We start from the raw sequence: 15963 nt of genomic DNA, 5'->3' as shown, positions 1-15963 counted from the left end.
CATAATCAACTGTCCAAATGATGTGAAGATGTTTGCCCAAAATCTATGTACTCTAGTTGACCAATGTCATCCTGTTAAATTTAATTGTCTAAATAAAAAAAATTTTTTTAATTAAAGAAAAAAATCATATTATTGATATATATTCATAGATGCAGGAAAAGCGCTGGACAAAATTCAGAACACATTTATGATAAACCCTCAGAAAAGTGGGCATAGAGGGAATTAATCTCAACATAATAAAGGCCATATATAACAAACCCACAGCAAACATCACACTCAATGGGGGAAAACTAAGATCAGGAACAAGACAGGATGTTCACTTTCACCACTTTTATTCAACATATACTGAAAGTCCTAGCCACAGCAATCAGACAAGAAGAAGAATAAAAGGCACTCAAATTGGAAAGGAAGAAGCAAAACTGCCATTATTTACAGATGACACAATATTGTACACAGAAAGCCCTAAAGATTTCATCAAAATACTAGAATTGATAAATAAATTCAGGAAAGTAGCAGGATACAAAACATTAATATACATTAATAATGAACTATCAGAAAGGAAAAACTAAGAAAACAGTCCCATTACAACTGGATCAAAAAGAAAAATAAAATACCTAGGAATATACTGAACCAAGGATGTAAACAACCTGCAATCAGAAAATTATAAGGCACTGGAAAGATATAAATAAATGGTAGTACATACCATGCTCATGCATAGGAAGAAATAACATTATTTCAATGTCCAGAATACCCAAAGATTGCCTGACCTGTGTTGGCACAGTGGATAAAGCGTTGATCTGGAAAGCTAAGGTCTCCGGTTCAAAACCCTGGGCTTACCCAATTTTAAACCCTCTCTCAAATGAATGAAAAAAATTTAAAAATATTCCAAAATTTCTATAGGTTCAACAGAATTACTATGAAAATATTAATGATGCACTTCACAGAACTAGAAAAAATAACAATATGGAACAATAAAAGATCTTAAATAGCAATCTTGAAAAAGAACAAAATTGGAAGTATTATGCTATTTGATTTCAAACTATATTACAAAGCTATAGTAAGCATGGTACTGGCATAAAAACAGACATATAAATCAACAGAATAGAATAGAGAGGCCAGCCTGACCTGTGGTGGCACAGCAGATAGAGCACCAACCTGGAATGCTGAGGTCACCAGTTCAAAACCATGGCCTTGCCCAGTCAATGCACATATGACAAGCAACCAATGAAGAAATAGGAGTGAAGTAATGATGAGTTGATACTTCTTATTCTACCCTACCCCCAGAAAATCAATAAATAAAATCTTAAAAAAAAATAGGCCCGAAATACACCAAGCCTATATGGTCAATTAAAGCAGGCAAGAGCACACAATGGGGTAAAGATAGTCTCTTCAATAAATGGTGTTTAATAAATGGTGTTGGGAAAATTGGACAGGTGTAGGCAAAAATGAAACTAGACCACTTTCTTACACCATATACAAGAATAAACTAAAAATGGTTTAATAACTTAAATGTAAAACTCAAAAACCATTAAATTCCCAGAACAACACATAGCAAAATTTCAGACATTTCTTTCAGTAATACTTTTTCTGATATATATCCTTAGGCAAGGGAAACAAGATAAAATAAACAAATGGAACTATAGTGGTACCTTGAGATATGAGCAGAAGAACATACGAATTTTTTTAAGATATGAGCTGTGACTCTGTCTGTATTTTTCTTCAAGATCCGAGCGAAATTCCGAGATACAAGTTGTGATTTAGGAAGTTGCCACTAGTTGGCACATTGGCGCACAGGTCCAGTATTGGCAGCACAACACCAGTATCTCATTCTTTCGCACATTACCTGTGGAATCAAGTCGAATCTTGTGCGCTGTACTTGTTCTTGCATCATTTTTGCATTTTTCACTAACTTTTTTTTGTGTGTTATCATGGGGCCGAAGAAAGTGAGTGTAAAGGACAGTGGTGAGAAGAAGAGAATGATGTTGACAGAAGTAAAGCAAGAAATAATAGAAAAACATGAGCGTGGTGTACGAGTGATTGAACTGGCAAGGCTGTACGACCGCAATACATCTACAATTTGTACCATCCTTAAACAAAAGAATGCCATCAAAAGTGCAAATCCAGCGAAAGGAACTGCAATTCTGTGCCAATTAAGGACAAATATCCATGAAGAAATGGAGAAGCTTCTGTTGGTGTGGGTTAAAGAGAAAGAGCTGGCAGGAGATACAGTGATGGAGACTGTGATATGCAAAAAGGCACGTATTATTTACGGCAACTTGAAGAAGAAAGAACCATCAACCTCAAAAGAGGCAGCAGAAGATACATTTAAGGCAAGTCATGGCTGGTTTTAAAATTTCAAGAAGAGATCTGGCATCCACTCGATGGTGAGGCATGGTGAAGCTGCGAGTGCTGATGTTAAGGCAACTGAGGAGTACATCACACATTTTTTTTTTTTGGTATTTTTCTGAAACGGGGAGAGACAGTCAGACAGACTCCCGCATGCGCCGGACCGGGATCCACCTGGCATGCCCACCAGGGGCAACGCTCTGCCCACCAGGGGGGACGCTCTGCCCCTCCAGGGCGTCGCTCTGTCGCCTGGGGCAGAGGCCAAGGAGCCATCCCCAGCACCCGGGCCATCTTTTGCTCCAATGGAGCCTTGGCTGCGGGAGGGGAAGAGAGAGACAGAGAGGAAGGAAAAGGGGAGGGGTGGAGAGGCAGATGGGCGCCTCTCCTGTGTACCCTGGCTGGGAATCAAACCCGGGACTTCCGTACGCCAGGCCGACGCTCTACCACTGAGCCAACCGGCCAGGGCCTGGATACATTTTTATTCAAAAGTCCTGCATGTGAAAGTGCCGAAAGTGCAGCCAAAAAGGCAAAAACAGGTGATGATTAAATAAAAAATAAGTAATGTTAAGCTTAGGTTAAGTTTAAAGTTAAGAAAGTGCATTTTTTTTTATAATTAAGTTTTTGTCGTTTCATTTTAAGTTAAGTGCAGTTTTAGTTTTGTTTAAAGTAAATGCAGTTTTAGATTACATTTAGTGTTAAGAAAGTGCAATTTTAGTTTATGTGTCTACAGTGCCTGCATCCCTCCCTCCTCCCTCCTCCTCCGCCATTCACCTTCGTTAGCCGCACTCGTCTATCTCCAAGGTAAGAATACAGTACTAAATAACACTTTTTTCTTTTATTTCATATATTTTGTTATGCACTGGCAAAGTATACATGAGTGTTTCTTAATTAAAAACGTCTTTTTTCATAATTTAGGATGGTTTGGGGATGTTTCACAGGGCTGGAACAGATTAAATCTATTTCAGTTATTTTAAATGGGAGAAATTTGTTAGATATACAAGTTGACTGACTTACGAGCTTGGTTACAGAATGAATTAAACTCGTATCTCAAGGTATCACTGTATATCAAACTAAAAAGTTTTTGCACAGCAAAGGAAACCATCAACAAAATGAAAAGACAACCAACTGAATGAGCGAACATATTCATCAATGATACATCTGATAAGGGGTTAATATCCAACATGTATAAAGAACTTATAAAATACAACACCAAAAGAACAAAGAATCCAATTAAAAAATGGGCAAAGGACCTAAATAGACACTTCTCCCAAGAGGACATACAGACAGCCAATAGAAATGAAAAGATTCTCAACGTCATTAATCATTGGAGAAATGCAAATGAAAGGTTAACACCTTATACCTGTTGGATGAGTCACATCAATAAATCAATAAACAGTATTGGCAAGGATGTGGAAAAAAGGGATTTCCTCATGCATTCTTGGTGGAAATGCAGATTGGTGCAGGCACTATGTAAAATAGTATGGAGGGCCCTCAAAAAATTAAAAGTGGAACTGGCCCAGTGATTCCACTTTTGGAAATTTATCCAAAGAAACCCAAAACACTGATTCAAAAGAGTATGTATATGCACCCCCATGTTCATTGCAGCATTACTTACAATGGTCAGGTATGAAAGCAACTCATGCTTCCCTCAGTAGATGAGTGAATAAAGAAGCTGTGGTACACTTATACAATGGAATGTTACCTAACCATAAAAGGAGAATGAAATCTTACCGTTTGCGACATCACGGATGGACATAGAGTGTATTATGCCAAGTGAAATAAGTCAGATGGAGAAAGACAAATACCATATCATTTTACTTATGTGTGGGATCTAAAGAACAATATAAATGAACAAAACAGAAACAGACTCCCAGATACAAAGAACAGACTGACGGTTGCCAGAGGGCTGTGGGGCTATGGACTGGGTGAAAATGGTGAAGTGATTAAGAAGTATGGATTGGTAGTTATGAAAGAGTTATGGGGAATTACAGAATAGGAAATATTGTCAATAATATTGTAATAACTATGCATGGTGTCAGGTGTGTACTAGACATGTCAGGAGAAAATGTTTGCAAAGTATATGATTGTCTAACTACTATGCTGTACACCTGAAACTAATACAAAATAATGTTCTATGTAAACTGTAATTTAAAAGGAGCTTCTATCCCTGAACCTAAAAGAAAATAAAAATCACCAAACAGTGTTGGTGAGGATGGGAAGAAACGAGAACCCTTGTGCACAGGTGATGGATTTGTAAATTTGTGCAGTTATTACGGAGAATATTATAAAGGTCCCTTGAAAAATTAAAACTAGAACCACCATATCATCCAGCAATTCCAGTTCTGGGTATTTATATGAAAAATCTATGGTCACTAATTCAAAAACATATGTGCACTCCTATATTCACTGCAGCATTATTTATAATAACCAAGATTTGGAACCAACCTAAGTGTCCCTCAATAGACAAACAGATAAAGAACAAGTGGAATATTTACACACACATACACACACACACACACACACACACACACACACACACACACTGGAATATTATTATTCAGCCATAAAAGGAAGAAAATCTTGCCATTAGCAACAACATGGGTGGACCTAGAGAAAATTATGCTAAATGATGTAACTCAGGTAAAGAAAGACAAATATATGATTTTATTTATATGTGGAACCTAAAAGAACAAAATAAACTAACAAACAAAACAGAAAGAAACTCATAGATACAGAGAACAAATTGTTGGTTTCCAGGTGGAAGTGGAGAGGGAGGATGGGTGAAAGGGTAAAGATTAGTTAGTACAAATTGCCAGTTATAAAAATAGTCACACATTGTAAAGTACAACATAGCATAGGGGAATATAGTCATTAATATTGTAATAACTATGTATGGTGTCAGATGGGTACTAGGTTTACAGGGGGATCATTTCATAGGTTATATATGCATCTAATCACTATGTTGTACCCTTGAAATTAATACAATATTGAATGTCAATTACAATTAGGAAAAAGGACCGTGTGGCTTCTGTCTTGCACATTTTTCAATCTTTCCTAAGAAAAGCCAACCACCATGTCATAAAGACACTAATTAACCATAGGGAGAGACTCTTGCCAAAGTCAACACTAACTTGCCAGACATACTGGAAGCAAATCTTCCATTCTCAGTCTAGCTTTATGATGACTTTGCCCTGCTAACATTTTAACTGCAGCTTCATGAAATATCTGAGCCAGAAATCCCAGCTAAGTCTCTCCCTGCTTTGCACACAAACTGTGAGATAATAAATGTGTATTGTAGTTTAAACCACCAAAATTTGAGGTAATACACAGTAATAGATGACTAATAAAGTCCCAAACAATTTGCTTCCTTGCTTGTAGTTCACATTCCCTGGAGTCACTGACCAGAGATAGTAGATATAGAGACAGCCAGAGTCTGGAGGAAAACTCAGGATGAAACAGACACCAAGAACCTAGAAACAATGTTCATATATTTGCTCCTCAAATATCTTTGTGAGCATAAAGGTCTAGGTCCAATGCAGTGACAGATATAAAGTTGGGTCAAAAAACAGATTTGCAGCAATCCATCTAAAAAAGAATTGCATTGGCCCTGGCCGGTTGGCTCAGTGGTAGAGCATCGGCCTGGCGTGCAGGAGTCCCGGGTTCGATTTCCGGCCAGGGCACACAGGAGAAGCGCCCATCTGCTTCTCCACCCCTCCCCCTCTCCTTCCTCTCTGTCTCTCTCTTCCCCTCCCGCAGCCAAAGCTCCATTGGAGCGAGGTTGGCCTGGGCACTGAGGATGGCTCTGTGGCCTCTGCCTCAGGCATTAGATTGGCTCTGGTTGCAACAGAGCAACGCCCCAGATGGGCAGAGCATCGCCCTGGTGGGCATGCCGGGTGGATCCTGGTTGGGTGCATGTGGGAGTCTGTCTGACTGCCTCCCCGTTTCCAACTTCAGAAAAATACAAAAAAATAAAAATAAAATAAAATAAAAAAGAATTGCATTCAAAGTCTGTGACTTTATATGCTACCTATCTTGGCATTTGAGGTAAAAGAGAGCTACAGTATAGAATTGCCATTTTCTTCATTTGAAAGAGAGAATTATACTCCTGTCACAATGATATGGGATGGATAAATAATACGGCTATTAATTTAAGAAATTTTAATTATCATCTCCTGTGAGCCTTTACTAGGTAAAGGGTAAAAAAATGATACACAATAGAGTAGACTAATCCTTGCCCTATATATGATAGAATAGAAATAATAGAACAGAAAACATTCAATTAAAATAGTTTGAGAAGTGCTATGCTTAGGATGTACTCCCAATATTCCTCACATGGTTTTTATTTTTTCTCCATGGCAATCATCACTATTTATAAACAAACTATTTATTTATCACAAATACTGTATGCCTATCCCCTCATATAAACTTCATGAAAACGGGAATTACTCTTATTTTTGCCATTGATAGCAGGTACTCAAAAAAAATGTGTTGATAAAATGCTGTAGCTCAGAGGTCGGGAACCTTTTTGGCTGAGAGAGCCATGAACACCACATATTTTAAAATGTAATTCGTGAGAGCCATACAACGATCCATGTGTGTTACACATTATCCAATAAAAATTTGGTGTTGTCCTGGAGGACAGCTGTGATTGGCTCCAGCCACCCGCAATCATGAACATGAGTGGTAGGAAATGAATGGATTGTAATATATGAGAATGTTTTATATTTTTAACATTATTTTTTTTTATTAAAGATTTGTCTGCAAGCCTAATGCAGCCATCAAAAGAGCCACATCTGGCTCGTGAGCTATAGGTTCCCAACCCCTGCTGTAGCTACTGTGAAAAACAGAATGGGTCAAAAATTAAAAACAGAATTACCTACTATTTGATCCAGAAATTCCACTTCTGGGTATATAACAAAAGAACTGAAAGCAAGGACTTGAACAGATATGGTACACCCATGTTTATAGCAGCATTACTAGCAAAAGTCAAAAGGTAGAAGCAACTGTTGTCCACTGTCTGACGACTAGATAAAATGCGGCATATACATACAATGAAATATTACTGAGACTTAAACAGGAAGGAAATTCTGATACGTGCTTTCACATGGATGCAACTGGAGGATATTATGCTAAGATAAGTAAACCAGTCATAAAAAGAAAAATATTGTATGATTTCTTGTTTATATGAGATAATAGAATAGCCAAATTCATATAGGTCAAAAGTAGAATAATGGTTGCTTAGGGCTGGGGGAATCAAAGAAATGAGACTTATTTAATGAGTACAGAATTTCTGTTTTGCAATTTGAAGTGTCCTATGGATAGGTATGGTGATTCTGGCATAGAAATGTAAATGTAATGCCACTGAACTGTAGACTTAAAAATGGTTAAGATAGTAAAATTGATTGTGTTTTAGGTTTATTGAAGTATAACTGATGTTTTAAGAAATTTAATGTATATTTATTGATAACTTTGGACATATGCGTACCTCTGTGATATGACAACCAAGGTCCTTAACATACCCATCACCTCCAAACATTTCCGTGTTCTTTTGTATTTTGTGTTTTTTTAAATAAGATCACTTAACATGAGATCAGTCCTATGAAAATATATATATTACAGTCTGTAATATTGTTCTGTTAATATAGGTGCTATGTTGTACAGATCTCTAGAACTTATTCATCTTGCATAACAGAACCTTTGTACCCATTGAAAAAAATTCCCATATCCCTCTTCCCCCAACCTCTGGCTTGAGCAAGGGGTCACTGGCTTGGCTGAAGCCCCCTCATCAAGGTAGATATGAGGGGCAATCAGTGAAAAACTAAAGTGCCACAACTATAAGTTGATGCTTCTTATCTTTCTGCCTTCCTGTCTGTCTGTCTGTCTGTCTCTGTCTTGTTTTGGGGGAAAAAAAAAAGAATAGAAACCAAAGCAATGGAAACAGGAGAAAAGGTTAACTTGCACAATCAAAAGAAAATAAAACAAATTTATATGAGCAATTGCAGTAAATGTAAAGGATTTAAACTCACCCATTAAAATAAGTCAAATAGTGTAAAGGGAAAAGTCCAGCAATATGCTCTTTATAGGAAACAGACCTGAAGCATAAAGACATAAAGGGAAGATGGAAATGAAATTCCTAAAAAAAACCCACAATGACAAAGCCTGAAATGCAGTATTATAAGACAAGAGAACTTCGTCAGGATAACAAAGCATGTTTCTTAATGTGAAATCGTGGTCCCAATTTTTCAACCCTCTGTAACTGGAATATACATTCACACTCTTTGCCTTGCCTTCTGGCTATGGTAGAAGTAGAGGTATTGAGGGTGTGCTATCTTGTGCTCTAGTGATCAAGCATGAGAAAAACATGTCTTAATAACCACTATCCTTTTACCTTAAGCTACATAAAGAATACATGTGGAGCAGATCAGAATTCATCTATCCTGCAGACCAGCCTTCAGCCAAGCCCAACTTATATAAACTAATAAGAGAACCTGCAAACAAGTCAACATAAGAATAAATGTTTGTGCTTGACTAGGTGGTGCCAGTGGATAGAGTGGTCGATATGGTATGTTGGGCTTAGCTTGAGCCCAAAGGTTGCTGGTTTGAAGACCAAGGTCACTGGCTTGAGCAAGGGGTCACTGGCTTGGGTGGAGCCCCTGACCTATGAGAAGCAATCAATGAACAACTAAAGTGATGCAACTACGAGTTGATGCTTATCTCTCTTCCTTCCTGTCTCTCTCTCTCATTTGCATGCACGCTAAAAATAAAATAAACTAAATAAATAAAATAAAATGTGTTTTCCTTGTATGCCACTGAGTTGGAGTTTAGGGGTGATTTGTCAGGCAGCATTATTATCCTGGCAATAACTAACCAATACATATAATAAAGTTCATAAGATGATGAAATAATGATTCTGGAAAAGATCACCTAGGAAAACTGTAAAGCAACAGAACTGGGTCAAAAACTTCTGGGGGAAAAAAAGGGCAGCAAAGTAGATTAAGGTGTGGCCAATGGGGAGAGGAATGCTTAAAACCAAATACTACAGAAAATTGTTTTCAAGAGTTATTAAGAATGACAAACCCTACGCAAAAGTCAATACAAGTTAAGACCCACTACATATCACAAACACCTCACCACAAACCTTTCACGACAATCACACAGACTACACCACACATCAACACAATTACACACTACAAACATCACCATGACACACACATCACAATTACACATCCCATCACAATTACTATCACTCACACACAGCATTACTCTCACACACATCATCATAATCACCCACCAGTTTCTCGTTCTAACAATTCCAACCACGGTCCAAGAGATACTGCCCTTACAGAGTGTAGGAGCATTCTGCACTGTCCTAAACTCTGGACACTCTGGACACTCGACCTGGTTAGAGGCTCAGTCCGGTCAGCAGCGTACGACAGTGCAGCCCAGCTCTCCTCCACGCCCTGCAGCCTTGGCGCCGGAATGCACATCCAGTGCGTTGTTTCCAGGACGCTACCTGAAGGCGCCTAGAAAGAAAGCCTGGATCAAGCGCGGAGACCAAAGAACACTCCTCGGCCCCAGCTTCCCCACGGAGGTGCCGGAGCAGAACACCTCCCAGAAGGCCTTGCTGCCCGCTTCAACTTCCGGCCAAAAGGCCTGCGTTTCCTGTAGTAGGGTTACACGCATCCGCTCAGCAAGCTCCGCGGGCTTGCGGGGTGCTGTTGCGAGTCGCAACTCTTGAGGCTCGACTGGGTCGTGAGAGTTGCAGGGGGAGTGCTTTCCGGTGGGCTCAGGCAGGGCGCTGAGAGGAACTGGCCATGGGCCTCGCTCTGGACCACATTTCCCAGAGGGTCTGATGGTCTGTCGCTGTTTTCGTAGGAACTCGGACGTTTCATCAGCCTGGAGGGACCGTTAGAACAGTGAGGTGGGAGATCAAGGGTTCCGGGGTAACTGGCTCAGCTGGGCAGGTTGCAATCCCGGGAGTCTGGAAAGGCATAAGTTGAGACCAGCTGAGTCCGCAGACAGAGAGCAGCCTGAAGAGGGGAAGTTGTGGGTTTGACTGTATGTGAGATTGTGACACTGCACCCTGTGTGCGGACATGGGATGCTTATCATTGTGGGGTTGTTAATGTGTGCTCTTGGTGCTGTGTGATTCTGACCTTAGGACATTGTTACAGGTGGATGGAGAGACCTTGATTCTTGTCTTGCTTGACAAGAGAAAGAATTCAGTCAAGAGACAAAATGCAGCAAGTAAAGGAAGAATTTATTGGCCGTGAAGGAAGAAAGAGGAAAGGGGACTTGGAGACAGGGTCAGGGGGTTCGCCTGGTTGAGCTGTGGTTGCCCACTGCACTCCTAGTTGCAAGTCTCCTGGGGTCCCTTGGAGCTTTGGAGAAAGAACAGGGTGGGCAAAGGATAGGTGCAGGGTACTTCCAGAAGGGAGAGTGCGCTGGGACCTCTGTCAAGGGATTTTAAGGGTGGGGATTTTAAAGGAGATCCCAGGGGAAGATCTCAATAGAATATTCATCAGATCTTCAAGTGTGTATACAGCCCCGTTCTCCACTGATTGGTTAGTGCCAAGGCAGTCAGTGCAGCTGGTCCTGAGGTCAGCCATGGCTTTTCTTTGTCTGCTTTTCTGAGCCTCAAGCTGAAATACAAGTGAAGCCTAGAATGTTACTTCCCGTGGTTGTTTTCCATCTTCCGCGCTATTTTCTGTCTTTTCTGTTTGTTTCTCCTCTAAGGGAGTCTAAAACCACATGACTAGTGATAGGAGCAAAGGTCCTGGGAGGGTCCAAATGATTAGCAATATGAAATCAGAGGGTCAAAGCATGACCAACTAAAGGAGGAAAGTTCACCCTGGGGTGTGAGGTCTTTCTTTTCCCAGTTTTGCCCGTTGCTAGGTACCTGGGGCTTTCTGCCCTGCTGGCTTCTGTGCCTGGCCTATAGCCCTTGCTCTCTGCTCATGTCTGTCTAACTTCCTACCACAACAACACTGTGAGCATACCTGTGACGGTGGGAGTGTGATTATATGATTACTGTGTGTGCAGGTGCGGAGTGCATGTCCCCTTGTTTTAAGTACGACTGTGCCTAATGTATGTGGCACTATTTGTAGGAGTTTGGGGCCCCTGTTAACTCTGTCCACAAGAAACCTCTGTGAGGTTTGTTTAAATTATAGCCCCTTGATGGCAGTGACCTCAGTTTTTCTCTGAGACACTGGGATTGGGCAGTTTCTCCCATTTTTCTTTTGTTGCCATTTCCTGTGTGTGATGGGGGAATGGGGCTAGGGATGACCTCTAATCTGACCATTTGGGGCAATAAGAAAAACATGGAGTCTCATATTTTTTCCCTTCTCAGTCCTCATCTCCCAGTGAGGTGCTCAGAAGAAAAAGACTGCGTGATGAACTTCTACAGATAATGTCCAAAGAGTTTTCCTCTTAGCTTTCCTTCTTCTAAAAGTTAATGCTTAATAAAGATATGTCATTTGATTGTAAGCCTCTATAATTTACCCATTAGAGAAAAAGGATAGTCGGACCCAGTAGCCCCCATATACCTAATGTTCACCTATTTGGAAAATGGTTCCACTTCTATTTGCTGAGTGCTCTTTTTTTTAAAGCAATATTTGTTATGATTGTCCTATGTAGCTCTGCTTATTTCAATATGTTGGTGATAAATTGACTTGGTTTTCCAGGTACCCAGTCATATCATCTGCAAAAAGTGACACTATTACATCATCTTTTCTATTTTTTAACTTAACTTTTCCTCTTGTCTAAGTGCTTTGGTTAATACCTATAGAACAATGTTAAATAAATAACATTGGTGAAGGTATATATATATATATCCTTGTCTTTTTTCAAATTTTACTGGGAATACTTCAAATATTTCCTGATTAAGTATCAGGTAAGCTTCTGAGAAAATAACTCATATTCCTTTTAAAATAATTTTCTACTACAGTATACTACCTCCCTAGAGTTATTCCCATTAATATTGGCAACAGTCTTCACTGTAGAGATTATGACTGTAACGAGAGACTCATGGGTAAGGGGAACCAGAAACTCTGGGCTTTTGCACAGGAAAATGCCTTGGACAGACTCAGTCCTTTTCCTTAGAATTAGAATTTAGTTGGGGGTAATTTTCAAAAACTCTAGCTACCTGCCATGTCATCCAGTGTCTCAAACCTGGGTCCTTCCGCATCCCAGTCTGATGCTCCATCCACTGTACCACCACCTGGTCAGGCCTGTGGCTGAATCTTCATCTTTCTCGGGACCTTCCTGTAGTGGCATCTCTTTATTGTTCACCAAGGGACAGAACTGATTTCTGTTACACCCACAGCATAAACATGTCCCATATCCCCACATATCTTTATTGGAGCAAGGGCAAGAGCCCTGATGGTTGAAATAGGCCTTTGTTCAGGTAGGTGAGAGTTAATATGGCAATTACTTTGTCCAAAATTGGGTTTTCTTTATATTATTTAGTTTTTTGTTATTTATATAACATAGATGCAAGCTTCTTATCAACTATATGATTTGCAGATATCTCCCACTTAATGAGTTGTGCTTTCACCCTTCTTGATTTTGTCCTTTAGTAAAAGTACAAAAATTTTAAATTTTGATGAAATCCAATTTATTTATTTTTCTTTGGTTGCTTGTGCTTTTGGAAATTAAAAAAAAGCTCTTTTAAGAGCTTTTGCAATTAAATTTATTAATACCCTGTGAAAGTTTGAAAATTTTTCACACTCTATTTATAAGTAAAAGTTTTTATGTCAGTTATAGCTCAAAAAATAAAGTTATAAAATCAGCTTCCCCCAAAAGCTTTTCTCAATTATACGTAGAAAGAGAGCTTTTCAGTTTAGTTCTGTAGTTTAGCCATGAGGCAGAATAAACAAAGAACTAAAGAGCTCAACAATATAGATCTCCAAGTTCTTTTTTCTTTTCTTTTTTTCCTTTTTTTGAACAGAGAGGGACAAACAGACAGGAAGGGAGAGAGATGAGAAGCATCAATCCTTCCTTGTGGCTTCTTAGTTGTTTATTGATTGCTTTCTCGTATGTGCCTTGACTGGGGGGCTACAGCAGAGTGAGTGATTCCTTGCTCAAGCCAGAGACCCTAGGCTGAAGCCAGCAATCTTGGGCTTCAAGCCAGCAATCTTTGGGCTCAAGCCAGCAACCATGGGGTCATGTCTATGATCCCCTGCTCAAGCCAGCACTAAAGCTGGTGAGCCTGCACTGAAGCCAGCAACCTTGGGGTTTCAAACCTGGGTCCTCCACGTCCCAATCTGATGTTCTATTCACTGCCTCTGCCTGCTCAGGCTCCAAGGTCTTGTTTTCTTTCCAGGAGGCATAAGATATTATAAACAGGCGCACAGGAAAGATAACAATCCAGATTATCTGTTGTCTCACTTAACAGAAAATGGATCCCCAGATAACTAGAACACATTTCCTTCATTCTTAAGGAAATCACAATAAAATCAGATTCCCACAATAACTTACCAGCTTTTCACAAACCAGAACCAAAATTGGACTTAACTCAAAAACAAAACTCAAAACACATCAGGGAGGGGGTAGTTGAGAGAAACAGAGGAAATGAAAGTAGAGTTTTTATTGCCACTTGGGATTTACTGAGGCAATCAAGGAAAGAAGACATGCTGGAGCTTAAATAGCCTATCAGGTGTACTTCTCAAGTCACACAGTTTATTGATTCCATCAGGTGAGTCTTTTTGAACATATCAATGAAACCTTCAAATTCTATTGGAAGAATTGAGTTTGTATTGTCCCTGAAAGAAAGAGTGCATAACTGTACTTTATGCCTGTTGATTAGCAGTTGCCTGCTTCCCCTGCATCCCAGCTTCTGGCAAACACTATTCTATTCTCTGCTTCCATGAGCTTTATTCTTTCAGATACCTCATATAAGTAAAATCATTAAGTATTTGTCCTTCTGTGGTTGGCTGATTTCATGTAGCATAATGTCTTCAAAGTTTATGTTGTCACATATTGCAGGATTTTCTTCTTTTTTAAAACAGAATAATATTCATTGTATGTACATACCATATTTTCTTTTTTTTTTTGTATTTTTCTTAAGTTGGAAACGGGGAGGCAGTCAGACAGACTCCTGCATGCGCCCGACCGGGATCCACCTGGAACGCCCACCAGGGGGTGATGCTCTGCCCATCTGGGGTGTCACTATGTTGCAACCAGAGCCATTCTAGCGCCTGAGGCAGAGGCCACAGAGCCATCCTCAGCGCCCGGGCCAACTTTGCTCCAATTGAGCCTTGGCTGCAGGAGGGGAAGAGAGAGACAGAGAGGAAGGAGAGGGGAAGGGGTGGAGAAGCAGATGGGCGCTTCTCCTGTGTGCCCTGGCCAGGAATCGCACCCGGGACTCCTGCACGCCAGGCTGACGCTCTACCACTGAGCCAGCTGGCCAGGGCCATACCACATTTTCTTTATCCATTTATCCATCTATAGATTTAGGTTGTTTTAACATCCTGGCTATTTTAAATAGTGCTACATTGAACACAGAAGTGCCAATATCTTTTCAAGATCTTGATTTTAGTTATTTTGGATAAATACCCAGAAGTAGGATCAATCATATGATGGTTCTGTTTTAAGTTTTTCAGGAATTCTATACTTTTTCCATATGGGCTACACCATTTTTTAGTCTCACCAATAGTGTATACAAAGATTCCAATTTCTCACCATCCTTCCTTATCAATACTTACTGTCTTTTTTGGTTTTTTGAAGGGGTGGAGGGGAAGAGAGAGAGAGAGACAGGAAGGGAGAGAGATGAGAAGCATCAACTCATAGTTGTGGCACTTTAGTTCATTGATTGCTTCTCATATGTGCCTGACTGGGGGGTTGAGGGACACTAGCCGAGCCAGTGACCCCTTGCTCAAGCCAGCGACCTTGGCTTCAAGTCAGCGACCTTTGGGCTTAAGCCAGTAACCATGGGATCATGTCTATTATCCCACACTCAAGCTGGTGAGCCTGCACTAAAGCCTGAAGGACACATTCCCTAGCCAGCAACATCGGGTTTCCAACCTGGGACCTTAGCATACCATGTCAAGGCCCTGTACACTCACTGCACCACCATCAGGCAGGCTGTCTTATGTTTTTTGATAATAGTCATCCTAGCAGTGATAGGTGAAAACTCAATCATGGTTTGGTTTGCATTTCCCTAGTGGTTACTGATATTGAGCATCTTTTCATATACCTTTTCATCTTTTATATATCGTCTTTGGAGAAATGTCAGTTCGAGTCCTTAACCCATATTTTAAATTGAGTCATTAGGGTTTTTTTCCTCACATATTTTAGAGATTAATTTCATATCAAATACAGGCATGCCCTGCTTTTCAAAAGTTTGCATTATGCCACTTCACTTTTACAAAAGACTTACATTTAGTACCTCTTTTTGCAAAACAAATACTAAATGCTATTTTCCCATTACAGCTTCTTCCAAAAAAGCAAAAATCCTAAAGAAATTGAAAGAGGATTTTTGCTTTTTTGGAAAAAGCTGGAATGTGCAAATAATGTTCAGCATTTGTTTTGCAGTGAGCCATTGTAGAGGCAGTGTCCCATAGAGCCCGAGCTCTACGCCAATCAGCAGTCCCGACCCGACTTCCCCGTGCAGTGGGAC

The 15963-nt window shown here is 40.0% G+C and overlaps 1 protein-coding gene across 5 annotated transcripts in view; it reads right to left on the bottom strand.

Annotated features, from left to right (window-relative positions):
• LOC136380483 (zinc finger protein 568-like) overlaps positions 1-9907 on the bottom strand; it is a 43344-nt gene extending 33437 nt beyond the window's left edge. For 2 of the 5 annotated variants that reach the window (XM_066348279.1, XM_066348283.1), the window contains exons 1-2: positions 9638-9907; positions 8373-8438 (exon numbers count right to left, since the gene is read on the bottom strand). The gene's annotated coding sequence lies outside the window, so the exon portion shown is untranslated. The remainder of the gene's footprint in view (positions 1-8372; positions 8439-9637) is intronic. The other 3 variants (XM_066348285.1, XM_066348282.1, XM_066348284.1) reach the window with 3 other exon arrangements.
• Positions 9908-15963: the final 6056 nt, after the last annotated feature.

This window comes from Saccopteryx leptura, chromosome 9 (assembly GCF_036850995.1).
Source record: "Saccopteryx leptura isolate mSacLep1 chromosome 9, mSacLep1_pri_phased_curated, whole genome shotgun sequence".
NCBI lineage: Eukaryota > Metazoa > Chordata > Mammalia > Chiroptera > Emballonuridae > Saccopteryx > Saccopteryx leptura.
Note: the sequence above shows the minus strand (reverse complement) of the source record. Positions and strands in the feature narration are given on the sequence as shown.